Source organism: Lepisma saccharinum, chromosome 1, assembly GCF_977018435.1.
Source record: "Lepisma saccharinum chromosome 1, izLepSacc3.1, whole genome shotgun sequence".
In the NCBI taxonomy this organism is placed as follows: Eukaryota; Metazoa; Arthropoda; class Insecta; order Zygentoma; family Lepismatidae; genus Lepisma; species Lepisma saccharinum.
The window spans coordinates 114,330,457-114,353,938 of NC_139229.1; the positions used below are offsets into that span (position 1 = coordinate 114,330,457).

The 23,482-nt window shown below is 39.5% G+C and overlaps 1 protein-coding gene across 3 annotated transcripts in view; it reads right to left on the reverse strand.

The window, feature by feature from the left end:
* Window positions 1–23,482, reverse strand: part of LOC145999525 (uncharacterized) — a 156,446-nt gene that overhangs the window by 123,792 nt on the left and 9,172 nt on the right. For all 3 annotated transcript variants that reach the window (XM_083136560.1, XM_083136552.1, XM_083136525.1), the window contains exon 2: window positions 23,250–23,343. The gene's annotated coding sequence lies outside the window, so the exon portion shown is untranslated. The remainder of the gene's footprint in view (window positions 1–23,249; window positions 23,344–23,482) is intronic.

A 23,482-nucleotide genomic window follows, 5' to 3' on the forward strand; every position in this document is an offset into this window, starting at 1 on the left:
TAAGTCTGGGATTGATGGCCAATAATTCTCATCTCTACAAAAACAGCCGTATTTGAAAGTAACTCAGTTTGCGGTAAGCTTTTTTGTTCAATGAACCACTTGTTGAGCACGTTTCTTGCTTATTGTTAAAAACGTACGAATTATCCCTCATTATTAGTTTCAGGCTTGTTGATTATTTTGTGTGTGTTGATAGAAGTGTATGGCAGTCAGATGTTCTTGAGAGAATAATTGGAAGTCTATCATACAAGCCTTGTATGTTTTACATAGATTAAGTTTTTGTTGAACTCTTCCTTGTTTTTATCAGGCACTATGGCCATCTGACCCCGTACAAATGGGATAGATGGCCCGTTATTTTCAAGTAGAGTTGGCCACCCAAAGATAATGTAACAGCACGTTCCTCCACTGAAAAGATACATTTTCATGAAATTTTGATAATTTTTACAAGAAGAGAGTAGTAGCTTCTGTAACTTTCGGTATTACCAAGCTTACTCAAGTCAATATTCATTTATTTTATTAATTAAGCAAGATGTTTATATATTTATAAGTCCTCGAATTCGATTGTCGATTTATTTTGTTATCTTTATTACTCACGGAATATTCATTTTTAATATATATATTACACACACACACACGAGGGTGAATCAAATATGAACGAGCCTTGATTGGCTAAGCGTCGGAATGGGTAGCAGGGTGTGATTGGGCATGTGCGGCCGGTAGGTGGGGCTGTAGAGAGTCAGGAACCAGAACAGCCAGCGTGTCGCATGCTTAATTTAGAAGCTCTCACGATGAGTGAGCAGAGGCAGAGTGTGCCAGTGTCTGTTGTGCAATGCATAATCATAAAGTTCCTCACCCAGGAAAACGTCACACCGGCCGAAATTTACCGGAGACTGCAGGCCCAGTTTGGGAATGGTACCCTCTCGTGGGCAAGAGTGAAGGTGTGGTGTAAGGAATTCCAGCAAGGCCGTGAACGTGTTGCAAATGAAGTGCACCCCCGTCGTCCTCGCACCAGTGTGACGAATGACAACATGGCTCGTATTCGTGAGCTTGTCGAACAGGATCGCCGAGTCACTGTGAAGCAAATTGCGGCAGAACTTGGTGAGAGCTATGGAAGTGTCCAATCAATCATCACAAAGCACTTGGGCTTCCGCAAAATCACAGCTCGGTGGGTTCCCAAGCCGCTGAATGTTGCTCAAAAAGATGACCGAGTTCGCATTGCTCGCCAGCTTCACACTCGTTTTGACGTGGAAGGGGAAGCGTTTTTGCATCGCATCGTTACCTGTGACGAGACATGGGTGCATCATTACACCCCAGCATCCAAGCGTGCCAGCATGGAGTGGAGGAGGAAAGGCGAAGGAAACCCCGTGAAGGCCAAAGTTCGGTTGTCTGCGGGGAAGGTGTTGGCCACGGTGTTTTGAGACTGGAGGGGGATCCTACTGGTGGATTTCTTACACGAACGTCGGACCATCAACGCACCCTACTACTGCGGCCTCCTGGATCAACTTAAGGTGCAGTATCGACGCAAACGACGACCCTGTCCCATCCGCCAGGTCTTGTTGCTCCACGACAACGCCAGACCCCATACAGCAGGTGTTACGCGGCAGAAACTGGTGGAAATGGACTGGGAACCGCTTCCGCATCCACCATACAGCCCAGAAATTTCACCATGTGATTTTCACCTGTTCGGGCCCCTCAAAGAAGCACTTGGGGGCGAGCGATCTGCGACCAACGATCAGGTGGAAACCTTTGTGCGCAACTGATTGGCTACCCGCCCAGCTTCATTCTACGAGAACGGCATCAAGAACCTACCACAACGTTGAGAAAAATGTATCACTAAGGGCGGAGACTATGTAGAAAAATAGGATGTGGCAATGTCTGTTTCCTTCAATAAATTTTGTTTTTCCGCACAAGGCTCATTCATATTTGATTCACCCTCGTATGTACCTACATACATACATACATACATATATATATATACACACACACACACACACACACACTCATGTGTCAAACTTAAGAATAATGTGAAATTACATAGAAAACATGTTGAGAAACAGTGGCAATGTATGTAGTGTTTCCGAGTACGAGTCCTTGACTGTGTGTGCCACACTTGATTGCCGAGATTACCGCTTGGTGGTACTGTATACACCCGTTGCAGTCGGGTATGTGCCGAGCACTGTTTCAACATGCCAGTAGTTGTGTTCGATACATCGCAGACAGCGTACACAGCAGTGTTCTTGGCCAGATTGTCAGTTCACGTGTAGGAGAATGGGAAAGACACACCATATGGATGATTTCATGCATGGAAGAATCGTCGAACGACTGGAGAGGAATCAGACGCAGATGGAAGTGTCGCGTGAACTGGATGTCCCCCAGTGTGTCATCTCAAGGGTTTGGCGACGATTCCAACTGGGTGAAAACGTCACTCGAAGGTTTGGTGGAGGCCTTCCAAGGAGTACCACCATCCAAGAGGTCAGTTTCTTACGCTTAACAGCCAGGTGCAATAGACACAGCACCGCCTCCGATCTTGGTAGAGATCTCGCAGCTGCTACAGGGACCACAGTTTCAAGGTTTACAGTGTGCAGACTGTTCGCTAAGGGACACCTGTATGTCAGAATACCAGGAAGGTGTGTTCCATTGAACCCAGTGCAAAGAAGAGTCCATTTGAATTGGTCCAGGGAACATCACGCATGGACCCAGGAGCAATGTAGTCCTGTCTTGTTCACAGATGAATCCAGGTCCTGTTTTACCAGTGATTCACGACACGTCTTCATCTAAAGAGAACCCGGAACACTGTTCCGTCTAGCTAACATTACTGAACTGAACCATTACAGGGGTGGCGGAAGCATGGTGTGGGGTGGGACCATACTGGGGTCTCGCACGCCCCTGCATGTCTTCCCACGGGGTACCATCCAGGGACTGCGAACCGAATTTGGACTCGAACTGAAACATGCTCCAGTTCGACTTATAGTTCGCACTCGAACCTGAAATGAAATGTTTCGCTACATTCTGGTGCACCATAACCCTCCGTGCACTTTCAGTTTCAGTTCAGTTCCGGAATGAAACCTCATTGTGAACACTTTTGGTTCGCACCCGAACCTGAACTGAAATGTTTCGCTACATTCTGGTGCACCATAACCCTCCGTGTACTTTCAGTTTCAGTTCAGTTCCGGAATGAAACTTCATTGTGAACACTTTTGGTTCGCACCCGAACCTGAACTGGAATGTTTCGCTACATTCTGGTGCACCATAACCCTCCGTGTACTTTCAGTTTAAGTTTTGTTTCGGAATAAAACTTCGTAGTGAACAATTTGGTATTTTGGGGGCTGCCAGATCCGAATATTTGGAAATAGATAAGATCCGAAATGCCATTAAGGCAGTGTTTCTCAATTTTTTTGCCTGAGAGTCCCCCTTGACATAATTGAATATTTCTGTGTACCCCCTGAATTCTCAATATTTTATATACCTAAAAATTGTATGAAATAAGTGTGAAAAATGACACCAAACACGAACTCATTGCTTCCAATACGCTACATAATAATATGGATACGTAGTTATTACTTCTGAGTGGCAATATGTTTGTAATTCGTATATCTTGATCGTGTTTGGTATCATTTTTCATATTTTATAGCCCAGATTTCAATTATAACAAAATAAATGTAATATTGTTACAACATAAAAAAATAACATTGTTGATTCAAATAGTCAGTAGGTGACTCACTAGTCACTACGTCCGTCCCGTCCAGTTTCTATTGCGTCACCACCTGTAGGAAGAGAACAGGAAGTATGTATTTTCCAACAGTGCCTTACATCGCATTGCATTCCCTTTCCGAACCCATCATGTGGCCTCCTACCCAACTGCCATGCCATCAAACTGTTTAAACCCAGGTACTATAAATAACCCTGTTCATACAAGATATTAATCAAATCCACATTGGAATTGTGTTTTTCACCACAGCTGCAGCGCAATTCAAGAAACAATTCTCATATCGGCATTGTCCAAGAGTGGTGGTCATTGGTTCTGCGGTCACGAAAGACATTTGATCGACACACTGTCGGCTTAAACCACAATACATTTTCTTTCAATGGGTAATTGGGGAAGGCAAGTGCAAGGCGCATTTTTCCCACTTTTCATTGTGGTTACTCTTGGGAGGGCGCATTTTTCCCGACACCGGTGGTTTTGGCTGCACCAGCCACCCAGGTAAGCGTAGAGCGGTTGTTCTCAAGTGTGAAGTTTGTAATGTCAGATTTGAGGTACAACCTTTCCTCTCCAACACTTGATGATCTCTTGGTCTTGCGGACAAATGCTTTATTCCAAAAGCGTTCTGATCAGCACTTGCCAGCCTTAAACCAAAATGAAAATTCTTTCAGTTCGTCTATTAGCTCCAGTAGTGTTTACGAGTTCGTCGAGGAGGAAGGTGAATAGTCATTGTCTTTCATGCTCACATGTTTTCTGTCGTTTTTCATAATTCTCGTTTGGAAAGACATTTAAAAGATTAACATTGTAAGATTTATGTATGACCTAATTTCCTTTTTTATTCAAAATTTAAATAATAGCTGTTAAAGTGCAAATACTATGTTACATACGAGGAGGAGGAACTCGTACTACAAAATTATGACATGTATCATTTACAATCAACCAAAGTTTGTAAAGCATATTTTTAAGTGCTTTTTCTTTAATCCATGGTTATTTGTAGGTGTGAAAATATCCATCGAGGATAGATGCTTATTGTGTTTTTCATAAATTAACTGTTCATACATTATTTTATTTTAATTTTCTATTTTCAGGAATTCAGAAAACCAAACAAAATTATGTAATTACATACAAAAGAGTAAATGCCATTTTCCATGAATTGGAAAATTTGCTGCCATAGGAAAATCTAATGTGTATTAATCTTATTGATGTAGTTTTGCGTGAAAATGGACACACTTATGAAGCTAGCCACAGCTCACATAGAATTGTATCTGTTTTATTAACTACAATTTGGTTGCTGTACTGTGATGACATACGCTACTTTCATAAATGTATGTTTGATTAACTACAATTTGGTTACTGTAATGAAGATACGTAACTTTTTTCACAGTTAATTTTCATCCCATTGTTTGATGCCATTTTGAACTGAATCAACTGAGGTAAAAGTGACGTGGCGGATTCATATAAACTTTTCGTTTTCATTTCACAGATAATTACAAAAAAGTACAATTGTCAGTACAATGTGAGATACAGTTCTTAAATGAAGAAAATGTAAAAGTTACTCAGTATTTTTCTCGATCTCAAACATAGAAAAATGCACCCAGATCCTTAACATTTGGGTATGGAAACTGTTTAAGTTCGAGAACTGAAACTGAAAACTTTCATTCCGGGCCAAACCGGAAGTGAAAGTTCAGACCATCCAACTACAGTTCGGGTAGATATACTCCGGTTTCGTTCCAATTTTAGTTCGAGAACTAAAAATGAACAGAAGGGTTTCATTCCGGGCCGAACTAGAAGTACAACCTCAGATCATTCTACAGGGTGGCTACAAACAAGCAGAAATGAAATTCCCTGACTTTTCCAGGTTTTAAAGGACAAAATTTACATTTTTCCCTGACAATTACAAACTAAACAAAATCGATGTTTTTGCAAATGGAAATAATAAACTCATACAGATCCACGTATGGTTTTGTTAAGTACCAATATTATCTTCTATGAAATTGACTTAATTTCTCTATTCTCTATGATTTGAATTCAAACTGCAAAATTGTGAATTTGGAAAATTATTACAATTCACAAGCTAGGGACGGAATTTTGTCATACGCAGTAAGTTTAAAACAAAATACCTGGTTATTTTTAAAGTAAAGACTAAATGAGATAAGTGAAGAGAGATTGATTAAGAAATACAATTTGTAATTTATCAGTCTCCTTATACAGGGTGGGAAATAACCTTTTGCTAGGGGTCTGCAGGAAAAAGTAACAACAATTCAGAAATTATGGTAATACCAAATGTTTACTACGACAATTGTGGTTACAAAAACAAAATTAAAAGTTAGTTCACGACAAATGCCAAAACCAAGACCTTCTTCGGCGAAGTGGCATTGACTTCTTCAGCAGTTCTGAATGGCCGGGTGCATCACCGGACCTGAATGCAGCGGAGCATTTTGGGGCTATTCTGAAGGATGCATATGAGTCCTTGATGATAGTGGAATGCGGACCGGACCGCTATTCCCGGCCAACACTCCTTGCACATCTGGAACAAGTCCTCCGTGACATGGAATGGAATACGGACTGTTTGCGAATCTTCTGAGCTCCTACCCTGATCGTCTTCGTGCTGTGAGAGAAGCAAACGGCGGACATACTAACTTTTAATTTTGTTTTTGTAACCACAATTGTCGTAGTAAACATTTGGTATTACCATAATTTCTTAATTTTTGTTACTTTTTACTGTGGACCCCTAGCAAAAGGTTATTTCCCACCCCGTACATTCTCGGTATTATATATTAATATTTTCACTGAGGTTTGGAGCCCTCTGCTTGCAAAAACCATGAGTGCGGACTCATTTTCAATGCATAAAGCTACTTCTCTTTTCTCTGTAAAGCAAACAACTTAACTCTTGCATATAATTGAAACAATTGAATTGATCAAAATCAAGTGTCATATTACCTTACATTATCAATGGGATTTCTGCTTCAGTACAGTATATCCAAGTGAAGTACTGCGAAACTGACAACATGCAGTTATACCATTAATGCTGATGAAAAGGGTATGTAGGTATTAGAAATTTAACGCAAGGAATTTATAGAATTGGATTGTATAGGTACCTGATTTAGCTAACCACACATTAAAACAGGAAAACACTAATAATAAAAGCTTATGAAAGTTCATATACGAGGGGCATCCTGAAAAAAGCTCCAATGGTGTATATACACAGCACTAGTGGTCGGAGAGCGACACACACACATGCAGGCAGGAAGAAGTGGTATGTAGCTGTAATCTGGTACAGTTGCAATGCAGCAGTTTTAGGACAGTTCTAGGTTAAAGATTGCAGCTCTCACACAGTCTCCCACCGACTGCGATGTAGCCTACATTGCATGCTCAGAATTTGACACAGAGCCACCAGCAATCGTGTGAGGTGTGCAGATCGGACGTCGTGAGTGATAGTATGGTCAGACGATGGTGCAGACAATTCACGGAAGGCCAATCGAATGTGCACAACCCCATACAACTGAGCACACACGGACCCTTTGCATCACTTCAGGTGAGAGATCTTGGACCACTCCCTGAACAGCCCTGGCCTTGAATGTACCGACTTTCATCTCTTTGCTTAAGTGAAGAGGTGTCTGGCAGGGCAATGATTTGACAGCTACACTGCAGTAGAGATAGTTCCAGTCTTTGCTGTCAGACACATATACCATGGACATACAAAATTTAGTGCCATGTTACGACAAATGCCAGAACAACGGTGGCGATTATGCCGAAAATTAGGTTATGACTCACTGTTACTAATGCAATAAATTACAACTGATATTCTTGTTTTATTTATACCTAATCGGCAGACTCTTTGATATTTTTTTTTCAAATTGGTGTATTTTCTTATTTTTTTACTTTTTACTATACGGTGTTATTTTTCCCAAAATTCAAATTTTCATTTTAGCGCATTTTCTGGCAAATATCTGAAATTATACCTTCATGGTGTTTTAAAACTACTGTTTCAAATTGTAAGTCACATGGCTTACGTCTCTTCGTGAGTGTTTGATATCTTGAAAGTTATTTTGGGAAAGTTATTTTCCATGCCCCTTTTTTAATTTTAAGGTAAGAATTTTAGATAATGGAATTTTCCCCGTATGTACTGAAGGGTGCATAATGACCATAAGTGGCGACGCACCCAAAAAATTAAAATCAATCAATCTCACGTGACAGATACCGATATATTATGGCACCAAAAATTGGCATTATCTTTTTTTCACTTGTTAGTGTTACGTTTCCCAAAATTCGCGTTTTTGTTTTAGAACATTTATCTGCCAGATATACCGAAACTTAATACTCCATTGTGCTCTTAAACTATTATTTCAAATTGTAGGTCACATGGTCTACATACTTTCGTGCATGGCAGTATTTAGAGGGGGGGTTTCTAGGGTTCAACCCCCCCCCCCCGATAAAGTCGAAAATTCTCCTTGATAGGAGTTCAAACCTAGGATCTCCAGTTTTCTAGCGCATTTAGTTCGCGATTGAGGTTACAATTCATCACCAGGCTAAGTTTTTAAAAAGAATAACTGGTTCCACACTTTTCAAAATTCCAAAAATTTAATTTTAAAGTCAAACAACAAAAGCTTTATGAGTAAAATTTCCATCTAACTTTTAAAGCCTTTCTCTTGAAGGTATCTAAAGTTTAATGATGGAGTATAATAATTGTGCATTTCAGTACACACTGTATGAAACGTAAAAAAAAAAAAAAAAATAAACGTGTGCTGGATATTCACTCTCACTCATCTGCTGGATTAAGTACGCCCCCTCAAGGATATAACAATAATAATAATTATTATTATTATGGAATAAAATTGTTTTATTATGAAATTTTAATTATTATTGTACAATTATTGTTATTATTTCTATTATTCAAATTTCTGGCGACGCCCATGGGAACAATTATGAATGAACCCCCCCCCCCCGAAATTTTTTCCTGCCTACGGCCATGCTTTCGTGACAGTTTGATATGTTGGAACAGATTTTTGAGGAAGTAAAAGTAAAGTGCTCCCCTGCACTTTTCCATGAAGGTGTATAGGGGTGTGGAGTTAGGGTCCCACACTTTCTTGATCACGGTCGAAGGTGGGGGTGATGTGATCAGCACCACGCTCCTGGCTACATTTATCCCTCAAATTATCCTCAAACTTCATATGATGCTGGGTGGTTGCCGGAGCAGTTTGAATAGGTGGAAAACATCCCGGTTCTCCCCTGCAGGGGATCGACCCCGGGTCTCTCGCATAGTAGTCAGATGCCCTAATGACTGAGCTCCATTATTACTCGCTCGACAAATGCCGATGGTGCGCACTTAGCTTGGTAATTCAAGACACATCTCGTGCGACAAATACGAAGATGTGGCTCTCGTGTGACGGTAGATACGCACTCGATCTCCTGTTAGAACCGTGCCACTTTGCTCTGTGATGCAAATGGTTTCGATAGAAGTTGAAAAAATCGTTGGAAACACATGATTTAATGTGGCTGTCGGAATTATTTCATGTACGTATAAGTATAACTATAGTTTACTCTTCGAGTAAAATGTTGGAAAACTTGCATGTTCTATGTACACAAACATGGCCAAGAAAAGACAAGAATGTTTCGTTGTTTTAGGACATTTCTTTTTAAAAAATCGCTAAAAACGCCAACAATTCGCATTATTTCGATATTTCGAACGGGCGGAAAATGTGTCCAAACATCACTGCACATTCTTCAACATAACTTAGCAGCAATTACCAGTTTTCACGGCTTTGGCGTTTACGGTTCCCTACTAATCGGAAATTACTTTCTGGCCACCCCTTGTATAAATCAGTAGATGGAAAGTGAAAATTTAGCAGGGCTGGTAGAGAAAAGTCAATTCTTGAAGAAAGCGATTTGCTTTTATGATTGAATGATTCGAGTACATATTAAAATATTTACGTATTTATTATTAGTATTTTATTTCATAATATTGGACATTAACCTTATTCAGTGAGAGATTAATGACCATCTCTCACGAGTTCAAACAGACAGGACAGAGAGTGGCGTTAATTTCATTGCAATACTAGTGTTGCAGTAAATTTTAGGTTGCGAGCATGCACTTGCCAATTTTTATAACGTTCACCAATGCAGATTTATGTTTCACTTTTTCGTGATAGTATTCAATATATATCCCGTTTGGTTGGATTCTTCTTGATATCTAAAAATAGTGCAATGCCATTGTAAACGTATGTTAACTTGTGCGAAACCAGTAATACGCCAGGATGATGAAAGAAAACCTTCGTAAGCACTGCTACTTTAAATAAGGTGAAGTGAGCCAGAAGAGTAATAAAATTCCAGCAGCATATTTTCAGTGTAAAGCTCTTCTTGTTTATGCATGCGATTTTTGTTGGATGTTGCAGTCCATGCAATTTCTGTCGCATGTTGTAGTGAAATACTTTGTCGGGTGGCGATATTCGACAAAAATAGTATGTATCAATAGAACCTATCTTTTCGCATGTTCCTTCAGTTTGCCCAACAAAATGCCTTACTATCCGACGACGCCATCCGCTCTTATCCCCTCCATCTGTTGACAAGACCCCTTACTACTCCCATACGGACAAGAAAAAAATGATAATTCAATGCATTTTCCACGTAATATTTAGAGGCTAAACTAAACCTTTACTCCCCCGATGATACCATATGGTATCATCAGAGTAAGGTCGTACTGCCCCGATGATACCATATGGTATCATCGTGCTGATTATGAAATGAATGTGCTTTTTGGACCTTCATACTCTTATATTTGGGTGGAACTCTGACACAGGTCTGGAGCAAGCCTGGGAAATTCATATTGATGACCAACCTCTCCCCCTCTCCGCAACACATCAATGCCACATTTCCGAACAGAGTTTCACATTTTGGCTCATTATTCAACTTGTATGGCACCCAGGAACATGAAACATGTTTCAATCAATCTCTTTGGAAACGTGCATTCCTTGAAGAGAATACTAAGGTTTGCGCCTTCTACCCAAAATAGCGGGAGAAGAGGGGCAAACTCCAGATTTTTATGTTGTTTTTTTTAATTGAAATTCGGTGGTCGCGCCCCCCAAACTCTTCCTCGGTTCGGCGTTCTGAATTGTACACGGTTGCATGCTCTGATGTTTTACCTGAAAAACAAAACTTATCCGAAGTAGATTACTCCGATAGTGCCCAAGTTGTAACAATTTTCCTCCAAAAATGCAAATTACCTATTTTTCGTAAAAAAAATCACATTTTGGCTTATATTTCAACTTGTATGGCACCCAAGAACATGAAATATGTTTCATTCTCTTGAGAAATGTCCATTCTTTGGAAAGAATACTAAAATTTGCGCCTTATCCCCAAAATAGTGGGAGAAGAGGGGGGCAAATTCCAGATTTAATTTTTTTCATTGATATTCGGGGGACGTGCTCCCAAGCCCCCTTCCTCGGTCGGGCGTTCTGAATTGTGCACGGTTGCATGCTCTGATGTTTTAGCTGAAAAACAAAACTTATCCGAAGTAGATTGCTCCCATGGTGCCCGAGTTATAACGAGTTTCCTCCAAAAATGCAAATTACCTATTTTTCGTAAAAAAAATCACATTTTGGCTTATTATTCGACTTGTATGGCAACCAAGAACATAAAATATGTTTCATTCTCTTGAGAAATGTCCATTCTTTGAAAGGAATACTACAATTTGCGCCTTATCCCCAAAATAGTGGGAGAAGAGGGGGCAAATTCCAGATTTTTTTTTTTCATTGAAATTCGGTGGACGTGCCCCCAAGCTCCCTTCCTCGGTCCGGTGTTCTGGATTGTGCACGGTTGCATGCTCTGATGTTTTATCTGAAAAACAAAATTTATCCGAAGTAGATTGCTTCCATGGTGCCCGAGTTATAACAATTTTCCTCCAAAAATGCAAATTACCTATTTTTCGTAAAAAAAAAAATAATCACATTTTGACTTATTATTCAACTTGTATGGCACACAAGAACATGAAATATGTTTCATTCTCTTGAGAAATGTCCATTCTTTGAAAAGAATACTAGTTCGCGACCTGTCCCCAAAATAGCGAGGCAAGAAGGGGCAAACTACAGATTTTTACGTTTTTTTTCCATTGAAATTCGGGGGTCGTGCCCCCAAGCCCCCCTTCCTCGGTCCGGCGTTCTGAATTGTACACGGTTGCATGCGCCGATCTTTTAGCTGCAAAACAAAAGTTATCCGAAGTAGATTGCTCCCATAGTGCCCGAGTTATAACAATTTTAAATTCGAACCAAGAGTGTTCGAATTTAAAATTCCCGCCGAGAAGCCCGAACGAGAGAAATCTATCTATCTCTCTCTCTCTCTCTCTCTCTCCTCTCTCTCTCTCTCTCTCTCCCCTCTCTCTCCTGCCATCACTGGTTTCTGGCGCCGTGATTGTGTTGCGCATAAAAGGGGCCTAAAAGTTGAGGCCGAAACTTGCGAACGAGATTTCCTGTTCCCGTGCAGTTCCATAACGATATCTTTAATAATAATAATAATAATAATAATAATAATGAAGACGAAATTCCCTGACATTTCCCCGACTTTTTTTGACACATCAAATTCCCTGACTTTTCCCGGTTTTCCAGGTCTGTCGCCACCCTGTTCTAGTTACAGTTCGGATAGATATGCTCCGGTTTCATTCCAGTTTCAGTTCGAGAACTGAAAGTGAATCGAAAGGTTTCATTCCGGGCCGAACTGAAACTAAAACCCTAGATCATTCCAGTTGTGGTTCGGACATATATACTCCGGTTTCATTCCAGTTTCAGTTCGAGAACTGAAAGTGAATCGAAAGGTTTCATTCCGGGCCGAACTGAAACTAAAACCCTAGATCATTCCAGTTGTGGTTCGGACATATATACTCCGGTTTCATTCCAGTTTCAGTTCGAGAACTGAAAGTGAATCGAAAGGTTTCATTCCGGGCCGAACTGAAACTAAAACCCTAGATCATTCCAGTTGTGGTTCGGACATATATACTCCGGTTTCATTCCAGTTTCAGTTCGAGAACTGAAAGTGAACCGAAAGGTTTCATTCTGGGCCGAACTGAAACTAAAACCCCAGATCATTTCAGTTATGGTTCGGATATATTTATTCTGGTTTCATCCCAGTTTCAGTTCAAGAACTGAAAGTGAACCGAAAGGTTTTATTCCAGGCCGAACTAAAACTATAACCTCAGATCATTCCAGTTACGGTTCGGACATATATATTCTGGTTCCATTCCAGTTTCAGTTAGAGAACTGTAAATGAACCGAATGGTTTCATTCCATGCCGAACTGGACGTAAAACATCAGATCATTCCAGTTCTGGTTCGGACATATATACTCCAGTTTCATTCCAGTTTCAGTTCGGGAACTGAAAGTGAACCGCAATGTTTCATTCCGAGCCGAACTGAAACTAGGTTTCAACTGCAGTCCCTGGTATCATCAGAGGTGCGGTGTATCGGGATGACATCCTGGACCAGTATGTTCGTCTGTTTCGGGGTGCAGTGGGCCCTGAATTCATTCTGATGGATGATAATGCTCGTCCCCCTCGAGCTGGTATAGTGGACGTGTACCTTGAGACACAAGACATCAGACGATTCGATTGGCCCAGTCTCTCACCAGACTTGCACCCAATAGAGCATGCATGGGACATGCTTGGCAGGCAAATTGCACGTCGTGAAATGGCTCCAAGGTTCATTCCCGAGCTCAGGGAAGCACTGGTCTAAGAATGGCAAGCCATACCCCAGCCACTTCTTGATAACCTCAACCTCAGCATGCACTCGCGTGATGGCGCATCTCTTGCAGTGCAGGGAGATCACACACACTATTGATATCCCTCTGCCACACCCTGTTTCCTGGACTAACGCATGGGAACATTTCCTGATTTTCACACCCCTTTGCATTTTCGTCCCTGTTGCCCACTCTGTACCTTTTCTCACACTGTTTTCAGTCTGATACAATTTGCAATTCAACCTGCAATCCATATATGGGTGGTTCTCCATCCCCCCCCCCCCCCGTGATAAATACCTTCAATCGAATTATCCCTAACTTATGCACATGAGTGTAGTATTAAGGTCAGTCAATTTCATGGTAATTTCTCATTCTTTACAAATACAGACACAATACAAAAATATGAGTAGCACCCAAGCCATATGGAATGAAGATGATCTGAAGTGAACTATTAAAGCTGTCACTAAAGGAACTTTGGTTCGCCAAACATCCATAATGTTTGGCATAAGAAAGATTCTGGATCAAAGAGTGGTGAGGCAGTGAAATGACCAATGGGACCAAGTGGTGTTTTCGGCAGGGAAAATTAGCAGAAGTTAGTTCAACACATGAAGAAAATGCAGCACCATGGTTTCCTTTAATGAGATAACATTCGTAGTCTTGGTTATAAGTTCGACAAAGAACATAGTCCGAAACACACATTTAGCAGAGGCAAAAAACACTGGAAACAACTAGCTACAACAATTTCCTTGGCAGTCATCCGAAGCTTCCGGTGTTTAAATCAAAGGTATCTCTGTGCCATGGTCTAAGGGAATGAATCACAAGGATTATTCCGATTTACTTTAAGGAGTTATAGAGGAGAATAATTTGTTCAATAGACCATCAGCAATATCTAATATGGACGAAACAGGTCTACAGATGAACAATTATCCGGAGAAGAAGATCCCTGTTGGGGGGTCCAGAGAAAGGCGAAACTATTACAGTTGTGGCATGTTGCACAATACTGAGGGAAATGTTCCTCCCTCTAAAGTCGTTTTCACGTTCAGAAGACACAATGGGCTCTTATGGGCAATGCTTTTCTTATGGGAAATACGAGCGTGCTGTTGTCAAATTTCTGGATTTACAAATTTAGCTTAAGTAAAATTGGTACCTGCAGTTTTGCAGGAAATTTTGTAGAGAATACGATGGTGAACACAAAAAACTGGTAACTTGCTTACATAATTTTAGATAAATTAAAAACGCAAATTTTCTGTGAAAACACAATTTTTACATTGTTTTCATTCCTAACATTGAAACATGCTGTAAAATTGAAGCTTTCATTATGAAAAAATTGACACTGTTTTTTAATTGTCCTAGGTGACGGTGGAACTCAGAATTTATCAATACTTTAAAGCATATTTGCATTAAAAAATATTCAAATAAAGTATGTGGAGATTTTTTATATTCGTGCAGTAGAAAATGTCGTCGCTGGCCATTTTTTGTTCTGTAATTCCAAGTAAAAACTTCCAGCGACAAAGTTGTGGAGAAAATAATGAAATTATTTTTTATAACCACTCAAAGGTTCCCAGAAATATTACTTCCATGCATTTGGAGTTTCTTTTTAACCCGAACCGCGCGCGAAGTAAGGAGACGTTGTCTGGCCATCTTGAGCTGACTCACCGCAGCATTCCGGCTAATCACCACCAAGTTTTCGAGTTATTTTATTTCCATTCAGTAAAAATATGAACTTCATGCTGTTTGTTATAATAGAATTGAAATTACTTAAATTTAATAATTGACAATTATTTCCAATGCTGCTTTTGTGATCAACATTAGTGCTGTCGCAAATACACCTTGTTTTCGTTTACATTACTGTCGACATTAATACTGAAATGAAGATAACCTTTCAGTTTCCAACTTACACATAAATTCATAGACACCATATTAACCCTTGAAAGGCTTTCCAACACGTGACAAAATATGGGGCTTCAAGATAGAAATATGACATGCCTTGCTTGAGTCATTCACGTCTTATCAGTTCACGTGGGCCATAACTCATTTGTTTGTTTGGGTTGGAACTTAATCTAACCCATGTGCCAGGTTCCCCTTACTTAAGTGAGAGATCTGCTTTGGTCTGTTTAGACTTTTTCCCTCTCCCGAAAAAGTGTTTTCAGTTGTGTGAGCTCTCAGTGATTTTTACTTTTTTAAGTGATTTCTGAAGTGTCATATTCGTGCATTACACTTGCGTGTGTAGTGATCGCAATGGATCATAGTAAAAAGGGTAACTAACGTTCACAGTATAATATTAATATTAATAATTACATATAATTATCATTATATATACAAAATATGTAACACCTTCATTGTGAAGGAAGGTCATCATTTCCCGGCGACATTAGCTAGCGCTGTATTGGCAACACTGTGCGGTTTCTCCATAAGCGCCGTTGTGTCTTCTGAACGTGAAAACGACTCTAGATTCCATCATGAATGGGAAAACCAAAAAAGCAAGAATTCGAAAAGCCCTGTAGCGATGAATTTGTGGATCTCTAACAAATGTGTTGGTTATGATGAAGACTATGACAACACAAAGAAGGGAGTGGATTAAATTCAATGTGTTGTTCGTTGTCAATGGTGGCTACATGAAACATTCACTACATTCACTTATGTTTGTTCACCTTGTGGAAAAGTGATAAAGGAAAACTAAAGTAGTGTTTCTGTTGATAGAAGTGTTTGTCATGCAAATTCTGTCTAAATGGTTAGATTTTGTTTCTAAGGAAGGAACTTTATTATAAGACACACACATTCCTTTCCAGAAGTTCAGTTTGTAATGCGTAAATATACTTGTAGCGACATTTGTTAACCTCAAAATCTACATTGCCATTTCTCTCAGGTATAATTTTTAAAAATTTCCACTTTGCTTGTCCCAAACAATTTTACTGTCTGCGACCTGCTGTATGTGTACCCCTGATGCGTGTGCACAGAAGACTGCGTTTAGAGTGGAATCAACAACATGTCGCCTGGACAGCCGAACAGTGGGCCAATATTCTGTTTACGGATGAGTCCAGATTCATTCTTTACAATGATTCACGACTGATTCGCATCTGGCGAGAACCTGGAACACGGTCTCGGCCCTCAAACATTGTGGAAAGGGACCAATATGGAGGTGGATCAATAATGGTGTGGGGAGGTATTATGATAACCACTTGGAACACCTCTCCATGAAGTTGTACGGGTAAACTGGCAAAGTTTGATGGCAGTCAGGTATCGTGACGAGATCTTGGCACCTCATGTTAGTTTGTTTCGAGGTGCTGTGGCGTACTGATGGACGATAATGCACGTCCTCGTAGAGCGTAGCTGGTTGATGTCTCTGCAAACTGAAGATATTGATCACATGGACTTGCCTGCTTGCTCTCCCAACTTAAACCCGATAGAGCATGTGGAGACTAATTGCTTCACGTCCAACTCCACCAAGTACTCTCCAGGAGTTAAGAGTTGCTGTACAGGAAGAATGGGCGTTAATACCGCAAAATGAGATTGATGACCTTATTCACAGCATGCCACGTCCTTGTCGTGCCTGTATTACTGCCAGAGGTGATCACACACCCTATTGGGAAGCAGTATCCCGTGTTCTGGCGTTTGTGACAATGGATACATTTTGCAGAACAGCAGACAATGGTGGTTTGTGACTGTTCTTTCATCAACAACACATACTGTGACAGTGTTTACTTTGTTTATACTTTATATTTGACTATACCTGATACTATTTTGTGATTAATAAATCACACGAGGAAAAGGTTTCTGGTTGTTGCTTTAATTTTGGACACTAGTGTACTTCTAGCAAGCTCGAAAACCCATCCAGAGAAATAATAGAATAGTGCAGAACTATTATATGGTCTTGGTTATGAAAATACATCCAAAGAAATAACTTATTATTATACAACTTATATAACATGAGAATAACCAGAAATGCAAAAAATATATTTTGCACATTCGGATCTCAAAGTATATACATTGGTATGATGGGCCTTAAGGGGGTTCCTTCCTTGAGAGTTTTTGGAATCCCAAAAGCAACCTTTCTTGCTACTTTCAATTAATTTTTTTTTTTTTCAGATCTGAATATCTCTGCATAAAATCGAACTTAATCCGTACCATGCCCTGTTCGATTAAGAAATATTGACCCTGGCAGACCTTGTCAGCTCCTTGCTCAGAAATGTGTAGGATAAGCTTTCTACAGGAAATGGTAAGAACACTGGCCTTTGGCAAGAGGTAACGAGAGGCCAAGCGAGGGTTTAAATAGGTGCACATGAGAGCGACACGAGGTCTTTTAATCTGGAATCATCGGAGAAGCAGGAGCTACTGGTCTTATTTCTAAACCGAACAGGGTAAGCTAGTCTACACCCATTCTGCCATTTGCATTGCTCACTTCAGTCTAGAAACGAATCATGAGTCTATTTTAATGAATAGTTAGATATTTGTACCTGCCCGTTCAGGGCTGTCTCTACCATCAACTAGTACTAATAGTACATCCCTATTTAAGATCCCCGCATCCAGAGGAACGCTACGTGGTTTGAGATGCGTGGGCTTTTCATCCATTTTTACGGAAATGTGATGAAAAATTAGAGCAACGTGGTTCTTTTGGAAATGAAAAGCGTCATGCCTTGTTTTCCTAAACAAACATGAAAATTGAAAGGGCAGGCATCATAGTGGAGTTGCGGATTTTTTTCATTTATTTCACTCTGAAATAAATGAAAATTGAAATTTGTTAAATAGTGACATGTCAGAATTGTTTTTTCTCCGCGAATCTTTATTTTTGGGGAAAGCTGCGTAGCACGCAGTTTTAATGTTAATGATGGTTAATGTCGACAATCAGCTTTAATTCAGTCCTTACCCACCACACCCACCCAATAGGCTAATCACCAGCACATTACAATGCGGAGGAAACGAAAATAGAATGTTTCCTTTGGTAGCCACGGACAATGAGGCAACAGCTCTGCGCCCTTGCTTCGTCGCGGTTTTCCGCGTCGATGCGATGTGGCATAAGGTACGTCCGTCATTCCGCGTGCCGGAAGGTTCGATGTCGGACATTCGAGTGTCATATTCTGCCCAGAATTTGGCCAGCCCGGGCACGCCTACCGACGAGCTATTGTCATTCCGCTCCTAGTAACGCCGTGGTTCGCTCGAACCCGGTACCTTCGGTCAGGCCCTGATGGCTATGACAAAACTACCACCTGGGAAATTTTCATCAATTCCCAGGATTTTATCTAAATTTTGAAAGTGGCACTTGATTTTGATGACCCTTGTTTTCGCAGTAGTCTCTTGAACAATTTGTTTTTTTTTTTTAACGTAAATTTGGTGCGTGACTTATGATATTTCGGCTATAAACGATACGACTCAATCACACCATGGTGTGTGTACTTAGTGGGTCACAGCAGAGAGTATTGCTGAAGTTAATTGTGTTTTTAATTAATTAAAGTCCTTTAGTTTCAATTTCATATATATTTTTAAAACAGACCGTAACTTGATAATGATCCGAAAAGTAACGCTGTTTGTGTTTATGTGTTTTACGTTTAAACTGTTAAAGATTATCGCAAGGAGGATATTTAATTTTATCATGTATAGTTTTGAAATGCACAAGGTTCAGTGGTCGACTCCATCGTAATTAAAATGACTGAAATCTCCTCGCCCCGAAGATGGGAGCCTTGGTACTAATAATTGTAGTGCAAATTAATAAGGAGATAGTCGAGAGAATACATGAGTCAGTCGCAGAGCATTTTTATTTTTCCCTTATTTAAGGAATGTGTTTAATAAAGTAAAGTTAATATGTGAAAAAATGAAACGCTAATTATAATTCTAGGAATAGAGGAGCATTTATATGTCCGCTACTATACGCTGGCGTAAGTAGTCAGAGTGATGCTACCATTCGGTTAGAGTATAACCCGCTCGTTGATTCAATGTTCTAGCTAAGGATGAATAATAGGTGTTTTTAGTTGTACGCGCAAAAATACCGGTAGTGAAATATAAAAGAGTGCGCAAGTGTTTATATATATGTTTTAAGGAATAGAGGAGCAATGATGTCCGTTACTAAAGGTAGTAAGTGTGACGCTCCCTTCCATTAGTTTTAAGGTTATGTTTTCCCCTACGAATTAATTGTGTACACAGAGGTACCCGTAGCAAGAGGAATGACACTGTCATTGTAGCGCAATGACATAAGAATGACTTAGTCTGCATTACTTTTAGTTTGTTAAAACACTATAGTTAGGCGTAAGCCAACTTGTAATGAAAAGTAGAACGAAACGTAAGCGGTATTTAAGGCGTGGAGTATTTCACATATTAACGAGATTTTCTTTTGTTATTATCCATATATATTGTCTCTCTCGGCTATTTATTAAAGGATAGCTTAATATTCCTCCTTTTGCATTTTCTAGCTTTGAATTTTAAATACCTTAAACTTCATGTGTATTTATATTATGATATTTATATTTCAAGTTACGGCATTCCTTAATGTTCAAATAAACACTCTTCAGCATTATTCAACAGATTTCGTGTGGTTATTTAACCGCATCGCAAATCACTAAATAGCGATAAAAGTTAAAAAGGTTGTTTAAATTAAGGCAAATCTGGTTGTCATTTTTTTTTCATTAAATAACGATGAAGTATTGCGAATAGTGTAATCAATCAAGCCCTCCCCTTAGGTATAATCACGTTTACATTCCGTCAGCTTACGATAGGTTTAAACACGCAAGTTTAATCTCTGCACCGAAAGCTCGATTCATTCGTTGTTTTCCTTTTGTTCCTTCGAACTCAGGATATGTGCAGTCGCAAGACTCAAGTCCAGGATTTTCCTCCCATGTAAGTCGCCAGATTTCCGTGCGGAAATTTTCAGTTTCGCGTTAGCGGAAGAAACATATCCTATTTCAGTCTCGGAGAGAGAGAATTTGATGATACCTTTTCTTTTTTCGTCAAGTGTCGGGATGGATGCGGAATTTGTTGTAGATGAACTTTACACTCAGGTGGCTTCGACACTGACATTCCTAGCCTCACGCCGAGGTGTTAATAAGAGCCTCTTCAAGGGTGCTTATTTATGCGATTTTTTTTTTTTCTCGTTCCTTCAGAATTTTCAAAAGTTTCCCGAATGAAATTAATTACTTCTTACAGACTAATTGCAAGTTAATCTTCGTAAAGTAGGTAATAGCGAGTAATTGTGTTTATATTTTAATTTCCCACACATCACAGACTTTAGCTGAAGAAATATCATACGAAAGGAACATCAAAAGACTGGATTTAGATGCCTACAATTGTCATGGGTCAAGTGTAATCTCTTACGTGGCGAGCATTTATGCTAAGTGACAAAGAAAATACACGGCGGGCTATAGAATGATGTAGAGTAGTTTTTTCCTCTTTTCTGTTTAACGCAATGCCTTATATATATTTTTTTTCCCTTTATTCTCAGAACCGTAAATTTACTTCACAGATAGCCAAGAAATGTTTTCTAAATCAATAACCCAGATTAGTTTCAGTTTTGAATTTACATATTATACCTAAGAGAGACAAATGCGCCCCCCGCCCCTTATTTTGCCGACGGTTTCAGACCGGTCAAGGCAAGCTCCTAGGGTCACACCCGGGATGTTCATGCTTTGCTTTGAGCAATTTAATTTGATTTTTTTTGTTATTATTCTATACCTTTTTTTTTCCATTTTTCTCCGTTTATTTAGATCAATTTGTTTCATGAAATATTTTTGTCCCACTTTCCCGTTACTGTTATCCTATTACTATTTAAGATCCCCGCGTCCAGAGGAACGCTACGAATCTTCCCATTTCTACTACATTAAATTACATTTCATAACAGATTTTAAGGGTCCATTTCTACAAGCTTTTCTATATTCATTGTATGCATCCATGAGAGATCACTTCAAGGTAAGAATATTTATGAAGTATGAATTGTAGCTTTTCGGGCGATGTGATTCAAACAAGTGTCCTCGGGTTAACAGACAGGTTAAACTGAATTGACTTTATTGCTGGGCGAGGTTCAGCTGTTGCTCGTCTACCACCTAACCCCAAAAAGTACAATAAAATACAAACTGAATAAAATGATATACAATGGAACAATTTTAGCAGTGAGTTAGATCAGTGGTTTTCAACTTCAAAAGGTCCGAGGGCCAATATTATATCCAGCATTTGATTGGCGGGCCACATTTTTTTTTTGGGGGGGGGGGTTAAAAATTACAAAAATTTTAAGTACTGAACTGAAAATGTAGTACTTTCACATGACCTACATTTCTTAAATGAGGCAATAAATACAATGGAATCACAAATCAAAATTGTATAATTACAATTTATTTCACAAAAACCCAATACTTATGGATGAATTGAAAGAAATTAAAAACAAACCATACAAATAAGAATCCTTCATAGTAAGTGTTCAATGTGAAAATTGAGGCCGATCTGCTTTTTTTTTTTTTTTATCAAAGTTGGTATGTCCACTTCAATTTCTGTATTTGAAAGTCTCAGAAGGTGAAGCAGTGAAGAATCTGCCAGTCGGCTTCTGTAGCGGTTCTTAATGAACTTCATTGAAGAAAAAACACTTTCACACGTGTATGTGCTGCCGAACATCGATGTCATTCTTTTCCCAAAACTACGAAGGTTTGGAAAGCGTTCCTTTGAAAGGTATTTGAAAACAACTCTGGCCCCCTTTCTAGCCTAGTTTGAAGGAACACATCGCCTTTCAAATCACACAATTCAAGTTGGGGAGAAGCTTCTTGTTCTTCGATGTTAACGCCAAGAGGATTGCTAAATAGCTGGATGCTGCTCATTTCATATGGCTCATTTCGATATTTGCACAAACTTTAACAATCAGTCACAGTACAATCCGAGTTGGAACACTGGAAATCTCTTCGTACTTCGTGCGTAGTAAAACAGGTCTCTATTTCGCAGCTCTGCAGTTTGTTTTCTAAAGACAAAGAGTGAAGCCTTCGCGGAAGCGGGCGAGTTCATTCCACATAGTGAAGAGGTGGAATGCATGCTTCTGTTGATCATTAGTGACTGCAAATTGAATTCTACCTATGATATTGTCTTTCTTCACAGATATTCCGTTCCTTCAGTAAAAATAGAACGTATTTTAATAAAAACACATAAAATTAATGTATTTTGCAAACTGGCTTTGCGGGCTGCAAAAAAAGGCATCGCGGGCCGCCAGTTGGAAACCCCTGAGTTAGATGATAAAGTAATTCAATTCAAGGAAGTTGAAAGTAAGACAAAAATAATTTCTGGCAACTCACAGTATTTTTCACTGTTCATTTCTAAGGTATGTGCTTGAAATTTTAGATGCTAATACCGATTTAATCTAGCTGGTAACCCAAGAACATTTGCTCGAAGAATATTAATCATTACACTGAGGGCAATTTGTAACAATCAGTGAAGACACATGGGCAAAATGTGGATGTAGGATTCACATAGTAATCCTGATCCATTTGTAGATGTGATGTGATCAAAACAATCCTCCAACTACCTTTAATGCCTGGGGTACCCATATGTTAGAGGCTGAGTGAACGTCAGAGCAACTCCATGCAGAGATAAAATGCTTAAAAAATTCCCACCTAAAGTGAAGGATGGTAATACCAATTTATGCAATTCTTTTTTGAAAACTGAATACGAATTGTGTTCTAAAGGAAGACTAACATGTACTTCAGTACAGAGTACATTTAATAAACTTCCAAATGGGCACACATGATTTGAAGAAACTGTTTTACCGGACAAAGTTTTACTCATTCTACTATTATAATATGATAACACAAAGCAATTCCAATATTATTTACATGCTCACTTTTTCCTGACTGGAACTTGAAAGTATATTTACTCACCGGTATGTTCCACGGTGTGGGTGAGCAGTTAGGCATTTACATCCATGTGGAACGATCGTACACGCGCGAATTTGCACAAAGGTCACCCGTTGACCTAGGAGAAAAGGTAATTATATTAAACACTTTGAAATTATCTGAGTTCCCACAGCAATTAACTTAAAAATAGTATATTGATGTACTTCAATTACAATGGAACTTGCTCCATAGTTTGAATGGATGACAAATACTTATAA